The following is a 6,679-nucleotide window of genomic DNA, read 5'->3' on the forward strand; positions in this document are numbered from 1 at the left end:
TATTTTTTCTTGGAATTAATTTTTCTGATTTCTTTAGAAAGAAGTCTCATATTTTTAGAAAAATTATTTTTAGAAAGTTTTGTAATTTCTTGCCTAATTTTTGTGTATATCTAATATTTAATTTTGATATAGATTATATTATATTTGAATATAATCCACGTTAATGGATGCACTTAAATTCTTGTAGGTCAAGAAAGAGCATATAGGAAATCCAATGGTAGAAGATTGTTTCTTAGAATTTAAGCACAATCCAATGGCTAATATCAAGTAGGTTAATTAATTACTAATCGGCTTGAGTTTTAGATCCACAAAAATTTCCTTTTGTCCTACTAAAATATTCCTCTCATTCCCTCCACAAAAGGAGGAAAAAGATCTCTTCCTTCACCAAGCCTTCCAGATATGCCTTGTCTCGTACTCTTCTAGTCTCACACTCTCTCTCATTTTTCATTCCATATTCACCTGACAACTATTCTTACCACATTCCCTTATCACGTTCAATCATTTTCCTCTTCTTTCTCACTACACGCACAGTGCCTATCTCTACGGAATCATCATCTTCTCTTCTTTCCTCTTGATGGTCATGGTTTTTGACAACCTTGGAGTAGGAAGAATAATTTTCATGGCAGCTTGAGCTTGCTTAGGAGGCAACCTGGGAGGAGCATGGAGAGGCTTGAGCCTTAGACTAGCACTTGAAGACCATAAGTGAGTGATATTTGTCACATCCAGTACTATGGTAATTAGGAATAAAAAATATTTTGAAATGATTAAGAGCCAAAAATGATAAGAAGGAATAGAAGAATTTTGATGGAAAATAATTATTATGATTTTCCAAGCCAATTATGAAAATTTGACTAATTAAGAAAAATTGATCAAATATAATTATGGAATAATATTTTCAAGCCTTAGAAAATTAATAAAAATAAGGATAATATCCTTTGAGAATTATATGAGATTATAAAATTAGTTTTATGACCAAATTACCTATAGAGAAATTACAAAAGAATTTAAGGATGATTTAGGCCAATTTAAGGGATTTTATTTGGAAAATTCCAAATAAATATTTTTAAGGAGAATAAAATTCTAAAAAAATTCCTATGATATCCCAAGAAATTATAAGAGATTATGGAATTAAATGAAGACCCTCAAGTATCCAAGATTTTTCCAAATACCTTTGAAAAGTGGAAAAACCCTCAAGAGAAGGAAATTAGTTTTCCTTTTTATTTAATTATTGAGAAATTAATTCTGAGACAAAGAGGGCAATTTGGGAAGATAAAAATAAGGAGAATAAATTAGGGATCTGACAGAAAATAATTGCAGAGGCCAAAATACTGTAATTACAGAAAAGAAGTTAAACCCGGAGTCAAAGTGCACCAATAAAGCAAAACTAAAGTCTTGTAATTAAAATGGTTCACAATTAGCCATGTGTCAAGCCCCTAATGGAGAGAATTTGAACTTGCCAAGTGTCATTCCTTAAATGGAGAGGATTTTGACTTTTGGTAATTAATTTCATTTGGATTTAGTTAATTATGAAAGAGAAAGTAAGATTAAAGGGGTAATGACACTTGGAATTTCATTTATGATGGTGGTTGGGATATTTTGGCTCATTAAACAAGCTCATCTCCCCCTAATTTCAGATGTTGAGTTCGGCCAAGAGGGAACCAAGAGAGAAAAGAGAGAATTCAAAGAGAAACAAAGGGAAAAGCTACCAACTTGATCATACAACCAAGGATTCAAGGTTAGTTCTTGCTTCTAAATGGATCCTTGCCTCGTTTTCTTTCTTTGTATGGTTGAAAATTTCTGTTTCTTCTCTTCTTTAGGTGCTGGACGAACTGATTATCATATGGGGAAAGAAGTTTTGTTGTTCATACTTGCTAGAACACTTCAAAACATGTTAGTTCCTAGTGGTTGCAAGTTCTTATGGGTTGTTTTTGAAGTATTTTCTTGGTTGTTTCTCTTGAGGTTCATTTCAGCCAAGATAGTAAATGGACCCTAGGATGAGTTTTTCAATGTTTTAATGCTTCCATTGTGCTCAAAATAAAAAATGGTGTAGGATAAACCTAAAGAACAAGTGTTGGAAGCATTAAAAATCAAAGTTGTCATTTTTTGTTAAAGAACCCTTTGGTTTGGTCAAGAGAGAACTGAAAGGAGGAATTTTATTTTCTTAAATCTAAGCACATATTTAGAATCTACATGAAAAATCATGTGGGAATAAGTCAAGAAGCAATTTTAGGGTTTATGGAAAATAAAGGTCATAAATGAAAGAACAAAGGTGGAAGCTTTAAGAAGCAAGAGTTATGTTTAAGCTGTGTTCTAGCTTTTACTTGGTTTGGTTAATGATTCTTGCTGCCCTTTTTGGTGGATTGCCATGCTAGGGTTTGACATTTGTGAAGGAAAAGAAGAGAAACAAAGAAAACTCAAGCTTTTGAAGCAAGGTAGCAAGTTGAACCTAACTACTAACATTAGCTTGGCATTGTTGATTATTGCATGATTAATTGCTATTATGTGGATGAACTTTCTTGATTGTGATGTGGCTACTCTTTGCACTTTCTTGCTTTCCCCTTTGCATGATTGAGTTTGCTAAATGATAAGCATGCTAGTTCACCAATAGTAGTTAATGTAGTTATGCATAATGATGATGCTTGTTGATGATATAGTTGGTTAGTTTGCTATTGGGATTTCAATGAAATTTCATTCCCCAAGTGCAATCTAATATTTTAGGGCTCGAAACATCCAAGGGCAAGCTGCAGATTGAAGGTTAAATTATAATATCATACCATAAAAATTCGTGGACTTTTGGGTTATATAATATTATGCTGGGCAGTGCTGTAAATTCACTGACACTGCCACCTTTAAGTGACACTTTGATTAAGTTTCTGAATGTGTTTAATCACAAAATTTGGCATGTTTGTATATCACATTCTGAGATTTATTTTGATAGCTAATACATTAAAAATGACCAACTACACGATTTTTAATGATTTTTCAAAGTTAAGGTTCAGAATCTAGAAAAAGGGTTTTTGCCTAATAGACAGAGGTGACTTTCACAAAAACCTAATGCTTTTTCTAATGGAATTGGTTTACAAGACTATTTTTTCCTGAAAGAGCATTCAAATATCTTTTTATAGAATTTTGAACCACTCCATTTTGATTTTTCTAGATTAAGTTATGAATTTTTGAAGTTGGGCCAGAAAATTGGATTTTTACCCAATGAACAGTAAAAATTCGAAAATGAGCGTTTTTTAGATAAAATTGAGCCCAAGACCATTCAATATGGTCTAAAATAGTTTTAATTGAGCCCTAAGACGATATGATAGTAAGGTGTAACAATGTTCCGTTTAACTTTTTAATTCAAGGACTTGAGATTATTTAGTTTTAAATAATTTTAAGTTGTATTTTTGGTGAGACAATTTAGTTCTAGATTGTCACTTTTATTCTTAGATTGGATTGATACTTGGATTTTATTTGTGTTGAGACACTTGATGGAATTTATGTTTATGAACCTTTGCATTGTTAATTGAATTTATAATTGAGTTTTCATTATGAATTTAATTATCAATATAGTTTGAATTGCAAAATTTGGGTTTTTTTGCCTCTTAATTGTTTGATTAAGTTGGTTACTTGTCAACTTGTTTAACTAGATAATTTCAAACATAATTTCTAGAATTAATTGAGTTATTTTTATTAGTTTTAATAAGCATAATTAACTAATCTTATACTGTTATGAGTTCTCTAATGGTTTAAGGGTTTTTGAAATTGAGGGTTCCCTTTGTTTCAAATAGGTGATGAAATTTATTAATTCTACTCTCTTATCACTTTTCTTTGGTCTAATTAACTGATTAAGGTTATAAAGGTTAAATCCATGCGAATTATAAGTTGTTCTCTCTACTGTACTTGAAGAGAAACTTCTCAATTTTTAGTTGTTAATTTTCTTTGCTCTTTAATCAATTTTTCTTATTTAACATTTTAATTTTTTCTTCAAAAAAATCCCCCCCAAAAATTGTGTTGCATTCATTTAGTTTAATTTAATTTTTATATATATTTTAGGACATTTGCATCTTGCATTTAGGATTGGAATTTTGCATTTTAGTTTAGGTCCATTTTATTGCATTTTTTTATCACCTAAATTTTTATCTTAAGAAACCCATAACTTGCTCCTTAGAGCCTATAAATAAATAAGAGAGTAAGGGTTAGGAAAAGACACTCAGACTTTCCTAGTGAAGAAAGGAGGCAAGGTAGAGAATTTTTCTATCATCTTGTTTCATGGCAATAAGTTGGGTTGGGGAAAGAGAGAGGAGGTCTAAGTAGAGAAAAATCCTCTATTCATCTTCTTTTTTCTTCTACCCAAGAAAAGCCTACGCTCTTATGATTGTTATAACGTTTATAAGCTGGAGCAGAAATGGCTAGAGGGTTAAATCCAACATGATTTTAATTAATTCTCACTACTCACCTTTCTTTTTTATTCCTATCTATTATGCTTAACATGAGTTTCATGTTGACCTATTTTTTAGTGTTCTTTCTTTTTATTTTCAAAAGTGCTTCTTTTTTTAAAATATTTACCATGTGGGGTTTTCAGAACCTCCGTAGATATGATCGGACTAGGATGTCGCCTTCCGGGTCATCAAAATTGTGATTGCACCAGATAATGTAGTATAGGATACAACCATCATTCTTCTCGAGGAGCACTTTATTGGAAAACAACCTAGTCTAAATTGGTAATAAAAAACATGATTATTTGGGTAAAGAAAAAAGGGGTTTTAATTGTTTTAGAGATGGTGCAATAAATGTAAAGTGCAAAGAAATAAATAGTTTTGGGATTTTAAATGAATAAAGAAATGTTTTGGATTAAAGAAAAATTATGGTAGACTAGTCTCTTGATGATGAAAACTCAGCTATCACTGCTCTTAAAATGAATGGGAGTTTTAGAAATCTCCAAGCCTGAAGGGAAACCTCAAGTAATCACTTGAGTCCAATGTCTTAATTAATGAAAACTCACTTTAATCAAAGTTAATTAACACCTTTTAAAACATTGTTGAAAACCACTTAGAGTGTAAATGAATGAATGATGCAATGTCCTTAGAATGTCAATCGACAATCACAGCATATCAAGCACACAGATTAATCATCAATAATCACTGATAATTAATTGAACACCAGGATTCCAAACTGAAATATTTATAAAAATATCCAACATCAACAACATCCAATCCAAATACATTTAGTAGTCTAAACACAAGATTGACAATCATAAACCAAGTCTGATACAAATGCAGAAATTCCTATATCTAGAAATTTCTAACACAGAATTAAGCACAGGTTTAGACTGATAGCTCCCCTATTGAGTCCTTGAGCTCAAGCTTTGTCTTCTATAACTAAAAGGCTAAAGATTTAGCCTCTCATGTCTTCAAACTGATAGCAATTGCTCCAGGTATGAACAGCCATGAGGAAAGCTAAAAATAGGGTTGGAAAAATAGAGAAGAAGGTGGTTGGAGTGGTTTGATCATTTCAGAATGGCAGAAAATGATGAATAAGTGAAGAAAAATGAAGGTTTTGGGTGTGGAATTAATAGAGGCTTGAGAGGATATGATGGAGGCTCATCCCTATGCAGATCTGTAGAGTAGAAGAGTATGGGTTCGTGGTGGTTGCCCCCTTTGGATGTAGATGCTCAGAAACATATTCCAAAACCCATAGTTTCACTTAACGCACTTAGGTCGCGACCTTAGGAGTGTCAGGTCATGACTTGGGGTCCAGGTCACGACCTCAGAATATCATGTCACGACCTGGGGAGACAGAGGGCATTTAGTCTTGACTTAGCTCCAAAACACGTAGTTTCTTTAAAAAGGCATCCAAGTGGCAACCTCACTTCACAAAGGCCACCCCTTTGACAGGTTTGATCTGAAGTTGTGACTTAAGAACCCTCAGGTCATGACCTTATGTCACAGAGGCTCATATCCTTGGATTTTACTCCACTCTTAGCACCTACCACATCTTGAACACCTGTATCATTAGCTAACAAAGCCTTTCCAAGGCCACTATCATTGTGAACGTAGAAATGGAATCAAAACTTGATGAAAAAGAACAATCTTGAGAAATAGAAAGCATGCTATCAATTTCTAAGGAATTAATGCATGGCACCTCATCTCTACAAGAACTAAAAAATGAATAAACAGAAGAGAGAGAATTGAAATATTTATCATATGCACTCAAAGACGAGTCAAGCTTATAAGATTCATGTGATGGCGTAGCAGAAGAATCAATCGATTTAGGTAAGCACATGTCATAACCATCATGTATATGCAACTCATGCTCATCCCTAGCTTGCTCAACAGCTAAATCAATGGCATTTAAACCCATGAATGCAGAATTATCAAAAGGGTAACGCATAGCTTTATTCATATTAAAAGTTACAATATGATCTCCTACTTCTATTGTTATGTAGCTATGTTTCATGCTTATGATGGTTTTGGAAGTTTGCAGGAAAGATCTTCCCAAAATCAGAGTACTCTCATTTGCAAGTTCATTTGACATGTCTAAAACATAGAAATCAGCAGGAAATACTGGGTCTTTAACTTGAACCAAAATGTCCTCTATGATTTCCTTAGGGTATCTGATAAACCTATCTGCTAGTTGGAGTATTACACTTGTGTCTTTGATGACATTTATCCCTAAAGCTAAATAAACT

Source organism: Neltuma alba, unplaced genomic scaffold, assembly GCF_004799145.2.
Source record: "Neltuma alba isolate B1F8T4 unplaced genomic scaffold, ASM479914v2 tig00010569_pilon, whole genome shotgun sequence".
Lineage (NCBI taxonomy): Eukaryota > Viridiplantae > Streptophyta > Magnoliopsida > Fabales > Fabaceae > Neltuma > Neltuma alba.